We start from the raw sequence: 15,690 nt of genomic DNA, 5'->3' as shown, positions 1-15,690 counted from the left end.
CAATGGAACTGGGACAATAACTGCGGCAACAAGTACCATTTGCGCTCTTCTAAAAGACAAACCCCAACAAACTTGGGTATACTACATTTAACTGTCGTTAGATGAGAACCTGTGGTAGGCTTTTATCAACTCGTCTCGATATGGTCAAATGTTTACAGTAGATGGCCAATACGAAATAGGAAACGCAACACTTTTTAAATTGGATAATTTAAATGAATAATCCCTCTAAATATTGACAGGGGTTGCCTTTCGTTTGAGTAATAGCTTGACAGTAAAATGTGTGTATTTTACATGTTGAGTGCCCTTTTCTGTAAGCATGCTGAAAGTCTGTTGTCAATTTGTTTGCAGAGTCATAGCATTGTATTTTTTTGTATCATCATTTTATAATTTTCAACTTATGTTTTAGTAATATACATTTTAACAGGATTCTACTTCGTCAAATAGGAACTACTAAATGAGCCCAAAAACGTGCTATGATTTTTATAATAGTGAAATCGTGGAAATTAGTTTGTCTTGCGTATTGAAGGACAGTAGGACACACACGCAAGTATAAATTTGTCAACAGTTGAGTCATCTACTTTCGGAAATAACAACCTGATGTGTACGCATCGGTGTATTCACTTTAAGCAGTGGACTGGATTGAGACATTTTGAGCGCACCATGATACAGCAATGCTGCTTTCAATTGCACCAGTGATCCATACAGAATTCTACAATTTTTAAACATGTTTTAAGTTTAATTGTTACAACAACCTACTTATGTTTTTGTTATTTAGAGTTTTTTTTATTATTATCTTGGATTAAGTTAGCAGCATATTATGCACATCTGCAAACAGCAGCAACGGATTGACAAATATTATTTATCTCTGGAGTCTTTTCTTTTATATATGTTAGAATGCTATATACAGCATCCTATGTGCGTTTATACATAGAATTATAAAGAGGCATAAAAACACTGGCCAGTTTTTTCTAGTACTGGGTCGTACCCCCAGCCTGAATTCTTTCCAGGCATTGTTCAGTTGGTATCAAGGGACCTAACGTGTGCCAGGAAAACATTCCCCACACCATTACACCACCAGCCTGTACCGTTTACATCAGGCAGGATGGGGCCATAGACTCATGCTGCTTACGCCAAATCCTGACTGCCATCAGCATGATTCGTCGGACCAGGCAATATTTTTCCACTCCTCAATTGTTCAGTGTTGGTGATCGCGTGCCCACTGGAGCCGCTTCTTCTTGTTTTTAGCTGATAGGAGTGGAACCCGGTGTGGTCATCTGCAGCAATAGCTCATCCATGACAAGGACCGGCGAATTGTACTTTCCGAGATGCTGTTCTGCACACCACTGTTGTACTGTGCCGTTATTTGCCTGTTTGTGGCCCGATTCTTGCCATTCTCCTTCAACCTCTCATCAACGAGCTGTTTTTGCCCACAGGACTGCCGCTGACTGGATGTTTTTTGGTTTGTCGCACCATTCTCGGTAAACGCTAGACACTGTCGTGCGTGAAAAGCCCAGAAAAGCCCTTTTCTGAGATACTGGAACCGGCGTGCCTGGCAATCATACCACGCTCAACGTTGCTTAGGTCACTCATTTAGCCCATTCTAACGTTCAATTAAACAGTAACTGGATGCCTGTCTGCCTGCTTTATATAGCAAACCACTGCCACGTGTCTCACTGTCTGTATGAGCGAACCATTTTAGTGAACGGCGTGGTGTACCTAATAAACTGGCCACTGAGTGTATATAATAATTGTCCGTTTGGGTTGCATTTGTATGCGCACTGTATAGAATTGCAGTGACAGTCAGTGTTTGTTTAAAAAAAAAAAATCTGACTGGGCACAAGGCTAATGGCAACAGCCACGCTTTGGTCATTGGGGGAACCCATCCCGCCATACAATCAACGGTATAGGGGAAACACTGGTCTATCTATTGCACTGCCTATGCCTAGGATGTGGTGGAAAGCTGACCCTCTAGTTATCTCCTCCCCTCCCTATCTTTAATCTACAAAACGAAGGGTTCCTCCATTGCTGAGCTAATTAAGGGAGCAGATTGGTGCGGCACCCTCCACTCCCACGGGAAGCAAACTAGTTCTTTCAGAACAATTTAATTGCTCCTGTTGGCTCGTTATACTTGAGAAGTTGAAGCAGACCAGGATACCAGACTAGAGATTTGTATGTCGACAGACAGGGTTGTGTGTGTGTGTCCTTGTTCTGGTGTGGACAGAGGGCTTAAAGGGGAAGGTCAGGATTTAAACAACTACAACACATTTTCATTGATTGTTCGCTAGTAGTGGCTAAATTTAGCCGTTGTAGTTCTTGAACACTTAAAATGTCGGGCCTCGATACCCCCGTACCTAAGCCAATGACGTGTCTTCATGACATTGTTACAAATAAATGTCATATGTTAACCCCAAAAATTATTGTTTGGTTGTGTTTATGAATGAACACCCCCACAACACGATGCTGCCACCCCCGTGCTTCACGGTTGGGATGTTGTTCTTCGGTTTGCAAGCCTCCCCCTTTTTCCTCCAAACATAACGATGGTCATTATGGCCAAACAGTTCTATTTTTGTTTCATCAGACCAGAGGAAAGTACGATCACTGAGTTTGAAGATAGGCCTTGAAATACATCCACAGGTACACCTCCAATTGACTCAAATGATGTCAATTAGCCTATCAGAAGCTTCTAAAGCCATGATATAATTTTCTGGAATTTTCTAAGCTGTTTAAAGGCACAGTCAACTTTGTGTATGTGAATTATAAGTGAAATAATCTGTCTATAAACAATTGTTGAAAAATTACTTGTCATGCACAAAGTTCCTAGGCCGTCATTGAAAATAAGAATTTGTTCTTAACTGACTTGCCTAGTTAAATAAAGGTTTAAAAAATATATATAATAAAAGTAGATGTCCTAACCGATTTGCCAAAACTATAGTTTGTTAACAAGAAATTTGTGGAGTGGTTGAAAAACGAGTTTTAATGACTCCAACCTAAGTGTATGTAAACTTCCGACTTCAACTGTATGTACTGTCCCACAAAATTGCTAAACATAGCAAGCCATTCGCTGAGGGCGAATTCATTAAATTATTTTTTATTGACTCTGCAGCAGTACTTTGCCCCCGACAAGAAAGAGCTGTTTGAAAATGTTTCCTTGTCAAGACGAACCATGACACAGCGTGTTGAGGACATCGCAGAGAATATGGAATAACAGTTGAAACACAAGGTAAAGGATTTCACCTATTTCTCCTTGGTCCTGGATGATAGCAGTGATGCACGTGACACGGCGCAGTTGTTGATATTCTTACGAGGCATAACCCCAGACTTTGAAATTACAGAGGAGCTTGCTTCAGTGCAGCCAATGAAGAGCACAACCACAGGAAAATATTTATTGGAGGAGGTTAATAAATGTGTGGCAAAGCTGGAACTGAGTTTTGAAAAGTTATCTAGTGTGACCACTGACGGGTGCCCAAATTTGACAGGAAAAAACACCTTTTGAAAAGGATACAAGATCAAGTAGCTGAGCTGAACCCAGATCAGAAAATGTATTTCGTGCATTGCATTATTCATCAGGGGGTGCTCTGTAAATGTGTTGTGAAAATGAGCCATGTTGTGGATACAGTCACTAAAGTGGTAAACTTCATAAGAGCAAAATCTTTAAACCACAGGCAGTTTGTCTTACTGTTGGAAGTGACAGAGTCGTCGGGTCATGCATTTCTCCCCTACCACACAAACGTGAGATTGCTGAGTTTGGGGAAGGCGCTTAAAAGGGTGTGGGACCTGAAGTCAGAGATGGCTGAGTTTTTGCAAATGAAAGGAAAATATGTGGATTTCCCTCAACTGCAAGATAAAGAATGGTTAGCTGATTTTGCATTCACCGTGGACATCATGGCCCTCATGAATGAACTGAATTCCAAACTACAAGGGAAGGGCCTTTTTGCACATCAGATGTACAGCCTTGTCAAAGCCTTCAAGGGACAATTAATCCTCCTGACCCGCCAAGTAGAAGCCAACAATCTCACCCACCTTCCGACACTACTAGTCTGTTCCCTATCAGATGACCAGTGGGAGAAGTATATATCGCTGCTGCGTGCTCTGAACGGTGAGTTTTCTCATCGATTTGAGGATTTCGAAGTGTTGGAAAATGACATGCTGTTGGTTTCCTCTCCTTTCACTTTCAATGTGGATAACGCTCCCACTGACCTGCAACTTGAGCTTATCTTCAGTCTGATGCAGTGATTGGAGAACTATTCAAAACAATGTCACTGACGAGGTTCTATGCATCTCTCGATGAACAGGAGTCATGTTTAGAAGATGTTTGTACTGTTTGGGTCAACCTATGTATGTGAACAGACATTTTCAGTGATGAATATAACAAGTCAAGGTACAGATCATCTCTTACTGACTCTCACCTCTCACCAATCCTGCTCATAGCGATGTCAGAAACTATACCTCACTTCACTGCTCATCAGAGACTTCACTCCTCACACTGATTGAGTAGTTTAAATGTAATGTTGAGCTCTCTCTCGTTCTTGTTTTTGTGCATACCCGTTAACAAGAGTTCTGTCCATGGGGCTGAATGCACAGGGTACTTTTCCCTCCGTGTAGTTCATTGCATGTTTAATAATGAAAATACCTACCAAAAGGAGAACATGGATGTGGTTTATTTCTGTGCATGTTAAAAAAGTAAGTAAGTAGCATATCTGGATGTGATTTACAGTAGATATATCTGACAACACAGTCATACACATTATGTATAATCCTGTAATATGATTCTGGCCCGCGATGGCAACAATATATTCTAATGTGGCCCTCCATGGAAAAGAATTGCCCAGGCCTGGTCTATAGCATAGTTTTGTCATTTTGAATAGATCACATCTAGCCTACTTTTTAATTCCAGTAGGCCTTAGTCGGTAAAATGCTTAAAAATATATACATCACAAATTGAACCTACTATACTGAACACAAATATAAACGCAACAACGATTTTACTGAATTACAGTTCATATAAGGAAATCAGTCAATTGAAATAAAGTCATTAGGCCCTAATACGTGGATTTCACATGACTGGGCAGGGGTGCAGCCATGGGTGGGCCTGGGAGAGCATAGGCCCACCCACTTGGCAGCCAGGCCCACCCACTGGGGAGTCAGGCCCTGACCATCAGAATTTGTTTTTTCACACAAAAGGGCTTTATTACAGACAGAAATACTCCTCAGTTTCATCAACGGTCCAGGTCGTGGGTCTCAGACAATCCCGCAGGTGACAAAGCCGGATGTGGATGTCCTGGGCTGGCATGGTTAAACGTCGTTTGCGGTTGTGAGGCCGGTTGGATGTACTGCCAAATTCTCTTAAATGACCTTCGAGGCAGCTTATGGTAGAGAAATTCACATTAAATTCTCTGGCAACAGCTCTGGTGGTCATTCCTGCAGCCAGCATGCCAATTGCACGCTCCCTAAAAACTTGAGACATCTGTGGCGTTGTGTGACAAAACTGCACATTTTAGAGTGGCATTTTATTGTGCCCAGCACAAGGTGCACCTGTGTAATGATCATGCTGTTTAATCAGCTTCTTGATATGCCACACCTGTCAAGTGGATGGATTATCTTGGCAAAGGAGAAATGTTCACTAGCAGGGATGTAAACTAGCAGGGAGCAGGGATGTAAAGTATGTGCATAAAATGTGAGAAATATGATTTTTGTGCAAATGGAAAAATTCTGGGATCTTTTATTTCAGCTCATGAAAAATGGGACCAGCGTGATTCTCATATGAGTTTGTGAATAAATAAGCACACTTACCGGTGCACTGGAGAAAAGATTTTGAAAAAGTTTGCTTACACGTGCCTATCATGCGACTATCTGCACGCATTGATGTGTGCATAGAGTGGGTTCGGTTTTTATACCTTAGCACAGGGTTCCCCAACTGGTGGCCCGCAGTTGATTTTATTTGTCCCCCTGTGCAGGGAGGGGGACAAAAGACTGCAGCAAATAAGAAAGGTTTGAAATTATTGTTTTAGTTAAATGTTATCTGTTTGGGTTTCTTGCGGTCAATTTGCAATCTACAAATTATTTGTAATTATGTTCCGGCCCCCTGACCAGCCGCTCAAGTAAAAATCAGCCCGCTGCTGAATCTAGTTGGTGTCACACACCACTGTGTCCACACTATTGCTGTTTACACAGGCAGCCCAATTCTGATATTTTTTCCATTAAATTGGTCTTTTGACCAATCACATCAGATCTTTTCACATCCGATCTGATTGGACAAAATACAAATTAGTGAAAAAAAGATCCAAATTGGGCTGCCCGTCTAAATGGAGCCTATTAGCGGCAAGATGTGTGAAGCGTTTACTCTTATTTGCGGTTAGGAAAACTGGAAGCATCTACTTAATTGAAGTCTGTTTACCCCAAAACCATTATACAATTTGATATGACCACAGGGAAAAATATATATTTTGACTGTATGCTACTACTCAATAATACTTCACAGAAGGTTTGATTAAATGGAGCCCTTAGACTTATTAGCCTAATTAGAGAAATTCCACGAAGTCTCTGGTGTACGAGAGAAGTGGGAGATTCTCCCCGCTATAGCTACTGCTGCCTGAGACACCACCTGTCCATGAGCGTCCTATGGGAAAGGCTATAGAGAGCTGGTCTGGCTCCCAAATGGCACCCTATTCCCTACATAGTGCACAACTTTTTACCAGGGTCCACAGGGCTCGTCAAAAATAGTGCACTTTATAAGGAATTGTGTGCCATTTGGAGCACAGCTCTGGAGCCTGCCAGATACAAAGCTGTGGCCAGCAATGCGTAACAACAGACTGCTGCCTGGAGAGAGTGAAGCTTCAGCAGGGTCACAAGTCAGATTTGCTGCAGTGCTTGGCATCTCTCCCCAACTGGCCCTCTCCCTCTGTACTGTCAGGAATTGACCTAACTAAAGCAGTAGAGAATTAGATTTACTTTATCACTGGTAGTAAGGGCTGTGCAGTGCATGAAATGCAGCTATATTGGAAGTTGAATGCTTCTTTATTATAAAACAACAGTCGGCAATACTTTTATTTAGCCCTCCACCCTCCCCAGCTCACCCCATTCATAAGTCTGCCTTTACCATAGGCCTAAATTATATCACAGTATCATAACAGTAGTTTAGAACAGAATAATGGGCAGGGCTCGACGTTAACCCTTGTCCGCATCCCTAGCCAAGTAAAAAAAGTCTGACAAGCAGAGTATCAAATAATTACTCCGAATTGGATCAGAGTGTCCTCTGGAAGCTGTATTGCTGTTCTCCTAATTTCTGTAGAGCGCATCATAGTATAATTGTATGGCATTGATAGGCAGGAGCGGTCTTTCAAATCATTCGCAGTTGCGAGATATGCTTTGGAGATCAAAGCACAGAGCTGCATTTATGTTGTTGATATTCCTTGCAAATTAGTGAGTTATTTGCAAAGTTATAGCTGATTTCTTCTCAGCAAACAGGGTTCGTACGGTCATGAAAATCTGTCAAGTCATGATGCATGTAAAAATATATATACAGTATATCCATATTGCGATAAATTGCCTGAATTGATGCGATAACGATAAATAGATTGATAAGTTTATTACATTAATGTGCACCAGTTTTTTTTATTTATCCTTTAAACTACTAGTTTGATGGTTGTAGCCATCAATTGTCCCATAATTTCATTTTTATTCTCTAGTATAGGCTGCTTACCATAATGAACAATATCATTAAAATGCCTGCAATAAGTGTCCTTTATGGTCGGTGTCAATCATTTTTGTTGCATTGTTCCAGCTCTCATGTGTGCATCACCTGTGTGTATTATCTATCCGGATGCCTAGTCACTTTACTCTGCCTTCATGTACATATCTACCTCAAATACCTTGTACCTCTGCACATTGATCTGGTACTGGTACTCTTTGTACAGTTGAAGTCGGGAGTTTACATACACTTAGGTTGGAGTCATTAAAACTCGTTTTTCAACCACTCCACACATTTCTTGTAAACAAAATATAGTTTTGGCAAGTCATTTAGGACATCTACTTTGTGCATGACACAAGTAATTTTTCCAACAATTGTTTACAGACAGATTATTTCACTGTATCAGAATTCCAGTGGGTCAGAAGTTTACATACACTAAGTTGACTGTGCCTTTAAACAGCTTGGAAAAATCCAGAAAATTATATCATGGCTTTAGAAGCTTCTGATAGGCTAATTGACATCATTTGAGTCAATTGGAGGTGTACCTGTGGATGTATTTCAAGGCCTACCTTCAAAGTCAGTGCCTCTTTGCTTGACATCAAGGGAAAATCAAATGAAATCAGCCAAGACCTCAGATTATTTTTTTGTAGATTTCCGCAAGTCTGGTTCATCCTTGGGAGCAATTTCCAAATGCCTGAAGGTACCACGTGCATCTGTACAAACAATAGTACGCAAGTATGAACACCATGGGACCACGCAGCCGTCATACCGCTCAGGAAGGAGACGCGTTCTCTCTCCTAGAGATGAATGTACTTTGGTGCGAAAAGTGCAAATCAATCCCAGAACAGCAGCAAAGGACCTTGTGAAGATGCTGGAGGAAACCGGTACAAAAGTATCTATATCTACAGTTAAACGAGTCCTATAATTGACATAACCTGAAAGGCCGCTCAGCAAGGAAGAAGCCACTGCTCCAAAACCACCATAAAAAAGCCAGACTACGGTTTGCAGCTGCACATGGGGACAAAGATCGTACTTTTTGGGGATATGTCCTCTGGTCTGATGAAACAAAAATAGAACTGTTTGGCCATAATGACCATCGTTATGTTTGGAGGAAAAAAGGGGGAGGCTTGCAAGTCGAAGAACACCATCCCAACCGTGAAGCATGGGGGTGGCAGCATCATGTTGTGGGGGTGCTTTGCTGCAGGAGGGACTGGTACACTTCACAAAATAGATGGCATCATGAGGATGGACAATTATGTGGATATATTGAAGCAACATCAAGATATCAGTCAGGAAGTTAAAGCTTGGTCGCAAATGGGTCTTCCAAATGGACAATGACTCCAAGCATACTTCCAAAGTTGTGGCTTAAGGACAACAAAGTCAAGGTATTGGAGTGGCCATCACAAAGCCCTGACCTCAATCCTATAGAACATTTGTGGGCAGAACTGAAAGGCGTGTGCGCTCAAGGAGGCCTACAAACCTGACTCAGTTACACCAGCTCTGTCAGGAGGAATGGGCCAAAATTCACCCAACTTATTGTGGGAAGCTTGTGGCAGGCTACCCAAAACGTTTGATCCAAGTTAAACAGTTTAACAGCAATGCTACCAAATAGTAATTGAGTGTATGTAAACTTCTGACCCACTGGGAATGTGATGAAAGAAATAAAAGCTGAAATAAATCATTCTCTACTATTATTCTGACATTTCACATTCTTAAAATAAAGTGGTATTCCTAACTGACCTAAGACAGGGAATTTTTACTAGGATTAAATGTCAGGAATTGTGAAAAAAAACTGAGTTTAAATGTATTTGGCTAAGGTGTATGTAACCTTCCATTCTTGTGTATTTTATTCCTCTTGTGTTACGTTTTAAATCTGTATTGTTGGGAAGGGCAGTAAAGTTTACACGCGTTGTATTCAGCGCATGTGACAAATATATATATTTTTCCCTCAGAGTGTGTGCCAGTGCGAGTCAGCCCAAGGGGAGAGAGAAACATAAACCTAACTAGATAGCCAATTTAACACATATTGTGTAGCCTGGCTAGTTCTCGGTATTTAACTATTGAGCTATGCATGTATTAATGTCCTAAATGTCCGATGTCCTAAACTTTCGACCGGCACTCTTGAATAACCCCAAATTGCCAACATGCAGTTGATGAACGGGTCCTTTCACTGTAAGACTGTAAAATACCTTTAATGTGTTTTACAGAATTAATGCTGTGGATTGTATTGCATTATGGGTAAAATGCAGAAAAATACTGTTATTAACTGTAATTGGAAGCGTCCTGTAAAAATTACTCTAACATACTGGATTTATTTACAGTAATAGCTTATGCCTACTGTAGATTCAAATTTTCAGTTTCAGGGGCCAACCTCATGCTGTCGGGTGAGACGTATGAAGCTCAGACAATCACTCTGGGTGATTTTAAGCGTACCTTGTAAATTATACCATAAATTCCAATGAAACGTTGGTTTAACAATATACACATTTCTGTAAAGAAGTACTATATTTCAAATGGTACTGTAATTCCACCCCATAGAATACAGTACCCAACAATATTTTTGGAGTGCCAAAACCTTGTGAAAACTAGTGGGTGCATGGTATTGTTGTTTTTGTCTTATTAACATTTTGAGGCGTGCCTTGTAGAGGCTACATTTGTTGCACCCGTGAGTGAGAGTGCTCTTCCAATTGAACTGATGTGGTAGTAATGTCCAAACTACATTTGTATAAAGGACATATTGGAGTGGAAGCAAGCCTCAAACTTTTAATGGCTAAGTATTTGCAATATTCTTGGTCTGTTTTGTCCTGTAGTCTCTGGAAGCCTTTTTACATTTACATTTAAGTCATTTAGCAGACGCTCTTATCCAGAGCGACTTACAAGTTGGTGCATTCACCTTATGATGTCCAGTGGAACAACCACTTTACAATAGTGCATCTAACTCTAAGGGGGGGGGGGGGGGGTTAGAAGGATTACTTTATCCTATCATAGGAATTCCTTAAAGAGGTGGGGTTTCAGGTGTCTCCGGAAGGTGGTGATTGATTCCGCTGACCTGGCGTCGTGGGGGAGTTTGTTCCACCATTGGGGTGCCAGAGCAGCGAACAGTTTTGACTGGGCTGAGCGGGAGCTGTACTTCCTCAGAGGTAGGGAGGCGAGCAGGCCAGAGGTGGATGAACGCAGTGCCCTTGTTTGGGTGTAGGGCCTGATCAGAGCCTGAAGGTACGGAGGTGCCGTTCCCCTCACAGCTCCGTAGGCAAGCACCATGGTCTTGTAGCGGATGCGAGCTTCAACTGGAAGCCAGTGGAGAGAGCGGAGGAGCGGGGTGACGTGAGAGAACTTGGGAAGGTTGAACACCAGACGGGCTGCGGCGTTCTGGATGAGTTGTAGGGGTTTAATCGCACAGGCAGGGAGCCCAGCCAACAGCGAGTTGCAGTAATCCAGACGGGAGATGACAAGTGCCTGGATTAGGACCTGCGCCGCTTCCTGTGTGAGGCAGGGTCGTACTCTGCGAATGTTGTAGAGCATGAACCTACAGGAACGGGTCACCGCCTTGATGTTGGTTGAGAACGACAGGGTGTTGTCCAGGATCACGCCAAGGTTCTTAGCGCTCTGGGAGGAGGACACAATGGAGTTGTCAACCGTGATGGCAAGATCATGGAACGGGCAGTCCTTCCCCGGGAGGAAGAGCAGCTCCGTCTTGCCGAGGTTCAGCTTGAGGTGGTGATCCGTCATCCACACTGATATGTCTGCCAGACATGCAGAGATGCGATTCGCCACCTGGTTATCAGAAGGGGGAAAGGAGAAGATTAATTGTGTGTCGTCTGCATAGCAATGATAGGAGAGACCATGTGAGGATATGACAGAGCCAAGTGACTTGGTGTATAGCGAGAATAGGAGAGGGCCTAGAACAGAGCCCTGGGGGACACCAGTGGTGAGAGCACGTGGTGCGGAGACAGATTCTCGCCACGCCACCTGGTAGGAGCGACCTGTCAGGTAGGACGCAATCCAAGCGTGGGCCGCGCCGGAGATGCCCACCTCGGAGAGGGTGGAGAGGAGGATCTGATGGTTCACAGTATCAAAGGCAGCCGATAGGTCTAGAAGGATGAGAGCAGAGGAGAGAGAGTTAGCTTTAGCAGTGCGGAGCGCCTCCGTGACACAGAGAAGAGCAGTCTCAGTTGAATGACTAGTCTTGAAACCTGACTGATTTGGATCAAGAAGGTCATTCTGAGAGAGATAGCAGGAGAGCTGGGCAAGGACGGCACGTTCAAGAGTTTTGGAGAGAAAAGAAAGAAGGGATACTGGTCTGTAGTTGTTGACATCAGAGGGATCGAGTGTAGGTTTTTTCAGAAGGGGTGCAACTCTCGCTCTCTTGAAGGCGGAAGGGACGTAGCCAGCGGTCAAGGATGAGTTGATGAGCGAGGTGAGGTAAGGGAGAAGGTCTCCGGAAATGGTCTGGAGAAGAGAGGAGGGGATAGGGTCAAGCGGGCAGGTTGTTGGGCGGCCGGCCGTCACAAGACGCGAGATTTCATCTGGAGAGAGAGGGGAGAAAGAGGTCAAAGCACAGGGTAGGACAGTGTGAGCAGAACCAGCGGTGTCGTTTGACTTAGCAAACGAGGATCGGATGTCGTCGACCTTCTTTTCAAAATGGTTGACGAAGTCATCCGCAGAGAGGGAGGGGGGGGGGGGGGAGGAGGATTCAGGAGGGAGGAGAAGGTGGCAAAGAGCTTCCTAGGGTTAGAGGCAGATGCTTGGAATTTAGAGTGGTAGAAAGTGGCTTTAGCAGCAGAGACAGAAGAGGAGAATGTAGAGAGGAGGGAGTGAAAGGATGCCAGGTCCGCAGGGAGGCGAGTTTTCCTCCATTTCCGCTCGGCTGCCCGGAGCCCTGTTCTGTGAGCTCGCAATGAGTCGTCGAGCCACGGAGCAGGAGGGGAGGACCGAGCCGGCCTGGAGGATAGGGGACATAGAGAGTCAAAGGATGTAGAAAGGGAGGAGAGGAGGGTTGAGGAGGCAGAATCAGGAGATAGGTTGGAGAAGGTTTGAGCAGAGGGAAGAGATGATAGGATGGAAGAGGAGAGAGTAGCGGGGGAGAGAGAGCGAAGGTTGGGACGGCGCGATACCATCCGAGTAGGGGCAGTGTGGGAAGTGTTGGATGAGAGCGAGAGGGAAAAGGATACAAGGTAGTGGTCAGAGACTTGGAGGGGAGTTGCAATGAGATTAGTGGAAGAACAGCATCTAGTAAAGATGAGGTCAAGCGTATTGCCTGCCTTGTGAGTAGGGGGGAAGGTGAGAGGGTGAGGTCAAAAGAGGAGAGGAGTGGAAAGAAGGAGGCAGAGAGGAATGAGTCAAAGGTAGACGTGGGGAGGTTAAAGTCACCCAGAACTGTGAGAGGTGAGCCATCCTCAGGAAAGGAGCTTATCAAGGCGTCGAGCTCATTGATGAACTCTCCAAGGGAACCTGGGGGGCGATAAATGATAAGGATGTTAAGCTTGAAAGGGCTGGTAACTGTGACAGCATGGAATTCAAAGGAGGCGATAGACAGATGGGTCAGGGGAGAAAGAGAGAATGTCCACTTGGGAGAGATGAGGATCCCTGTGCCACCACCCCGCTGACCAGAGGCTCTCGGGGTGTGCGAGAACACGTGGGCAGACGAGGAGAGAGCAGTAGGAGTAGCAGTGTTATCTGTGGTAATCCATGTTTCCGTCAGTGCCAAGAAGTCGAGGGACTGGAGGGAAGCATAGGCTGAGATGAACTCTGCCTTGTTGGCCGCAGATCGGCAGTTCCAGAGGCTGCCGGAGACCTGGAACTCCACGTGGGTCGTGCGCGCTGGGACCACCAGGCAGCGGCCACGCGGTGTGAAGCGTTTGTATGGTCTGTGCAGAGAGGAGAGAAGAGGGATAGACAGACACATAGTTGACAGGCTACAGAAGAGGCTACGCTAATGCAAAGGAGATTGGAATGACAAGTGGACTACACGTCTCGAATGTTCAGAAAGTTAAACTTACGTTGCAAGAAATCTTATTGACTAAAAATGATACAGTGCTGCTGAAGTAGGCTAGCTAGCAGTGGCTGCGTTGTTGACTTAGTTAGAAAGTGTAGCTGGCTAGGTAGCCTCGGTAACTGGCTAGGTAACCTCGACAATTACTCAAAAACTACACAATTATCTTGACAGCAAAGACAACTATGTAGCTAGCTAACACTACACTAACCAAGTCGTTCCGTTGTAATGTAATAGTCTCTACAGTGCTGCTATTCGGTAGACGGTAGACGTTGGCTAGCTGGCTAGCTAGCAGTGTTTCCTACGTTAAGAGGGACGACAAATAGCTGGCTAGCTAACCTCGGTAAATTACGATAATTACTGTAATCTACACAATTATCTTGGATACGAAGACAGCAAAGACAACTATGTAGCTAGGCTAATCAAGTCGTTCCGTTGAATGTAATAGTTTCTACAGTGCTGCTATTCGGTAGACGTTGGCTAGCTGTTGGCTAGCTAGCAGTGTTTCCTACGTTAAGGACGACAAATAGCTGGCTAGCTAACCTCGGTAAATTAAGATAATCACTCTAAAACTACACAATTATCTTGGATACGAAGACAGCAAAGACAACTATGTAGCTAGCTAACACTACACTAATCAAGTTGTTCCGTTGAGTGTAATAGTTTCTACAGTGCTGCTATTCGGTAGACGGTGGGCGTTGGCTAGCTGGCTAGCTGCTGGCTAGCTGCTGGCCAGATAGCAGTGTTGACTACGTTAGGACGACGAATTACGATAATTACGCAATTACCTTTGATACAAAGACGGCTATGTAGCTAGCTAAGAAGAAATTGCTAAGATCAGACAAATCAAACCGTTGTACTATAATGAAATGTAATGAAAAGTTATACTACCTGCGGAGCGAAGTGCGAAATGCGACCGCTCGCTCCAACCCGGAAGTGCCGACTAAAAGTGCAAGTTGTATTAAAATCCTCAAATCTGTCACGTTTAATCTAGAGATAAGTTTGTTGTTTTGAAAGTGTATTGGAAGGTTTTTAGTAGCTAGCTAACTTTTGAGTTTGGATCCCGCGACGCAGTTGGCATCAGTTGCTGGGACGGCTACTCTCTGTCCAGTGATCCTGCCGACCAAGGCCGAGTCTGAGGAGCTATTTGGCGTAGCAGCTAGCCTAGCTAGCCTAGCTGCTAGCTAGTTGCCTATCAAGCTTGAACGCAGCCCGCGACGCAGTTAGCCATTTGTGGCTGGGACCGCGGGTTGTCTCGGGTTTGTGGCTGTCTAGATCTGTTGTTCATTGTTGTTTTCAATCTTCCTTGTGACCTCCCTTTTCTGGAACTGCGAGGAGTAACAGCGTAACCTACACTAGCTACCATGACAAAGACCAAATCCGGCAGGAGTACCATTGAGGACAGTGGTGTCTCTCCATCACAGGTGAAAGATCTATTAAACGAACAGAAAGAGTTCTACAAGCAGTTGTTACAACAAGAAAATAGCTTCAAGTGTTTTGTCCAAATACTGGTGGATTCAACTAATAAAAGAATGGGCAATCTGACCAGAGAGGTCCAGGACCTGAAGAACAGTTTGCAATTCTCCCAGAGTCAGCTCGATGAGTTGAAACAGGAGAACGGCAAGATGACAGCAATATGTAGGTCATTGAGAGAGGACATCAGTTCTATTTGTGAATCTATGATAAAAATGGAGAAATCTCAAGGGACGATCAAGGCACATGGTTGTGGACAGAATTGAAGAATCTCCACATGAGACCTGGATGGAGTCTGAGGACAAAGTGAGGGAAATGATCTTGGAGAAATTGATGGACCACAGGAAGATTGAGGTGGAGCGTGCCCACAGGACTGGAAAACCAACCACCGGCCCAGGTGACAGGCCCAGGCCGATTACTGGTCAAGTTCCTGAGTTAAGGACATGGTAGCTGTTCTGGAAAGAGCCAAGGACTTGAGGAACTTATCTTCCTCAACGAGAACTATCCTAAAGCTGTGCGCCAAAAGAGGAAAGAACTT

At 44.1% G+C, this 15,690-nt stretch overlaps 1 protein-coding gene and 1 pseudogene across 2 annotated transcripts in view; both read left to right on the top strand.

Moving 5' to 3' along the window:
* ppp4r4 (protein phosphatase 4, regulatory subunit 4) overlaps window positions 1-15,690 on the top strand; it is a 120,184-nt gene that overhangs the window by 21,776 nt on the left and 82,718 nt on the right. The window lies entirely within an intron of this gene.
* On the top strand, window positions 3,115-7,739 carry LOC139556454 (general transcription factor II-I repeat domain-containing protein 2A-like; annotated as a pseudogene).

Source organism: Salvelinus alpinus, chromosome 27 (genome assembly GCF_045679555.1).
Source record: "Salvelinus alpinus chromosome 27, SLU_Salpinus.1, whole genome shotgun sequence".
NCBI classification, from domain to species: domain Eukaryota; kingdom Metazoa; phylum Chordata; class Actinopteri; order Salmoniformes; family Salmonidae; genus Salvelinus; species Salvelinus alpinus.
Note: the sequence above shows the minus strand (reverse complement) of the source record. Positions and strands in the feature narration are given on the sequence as shown.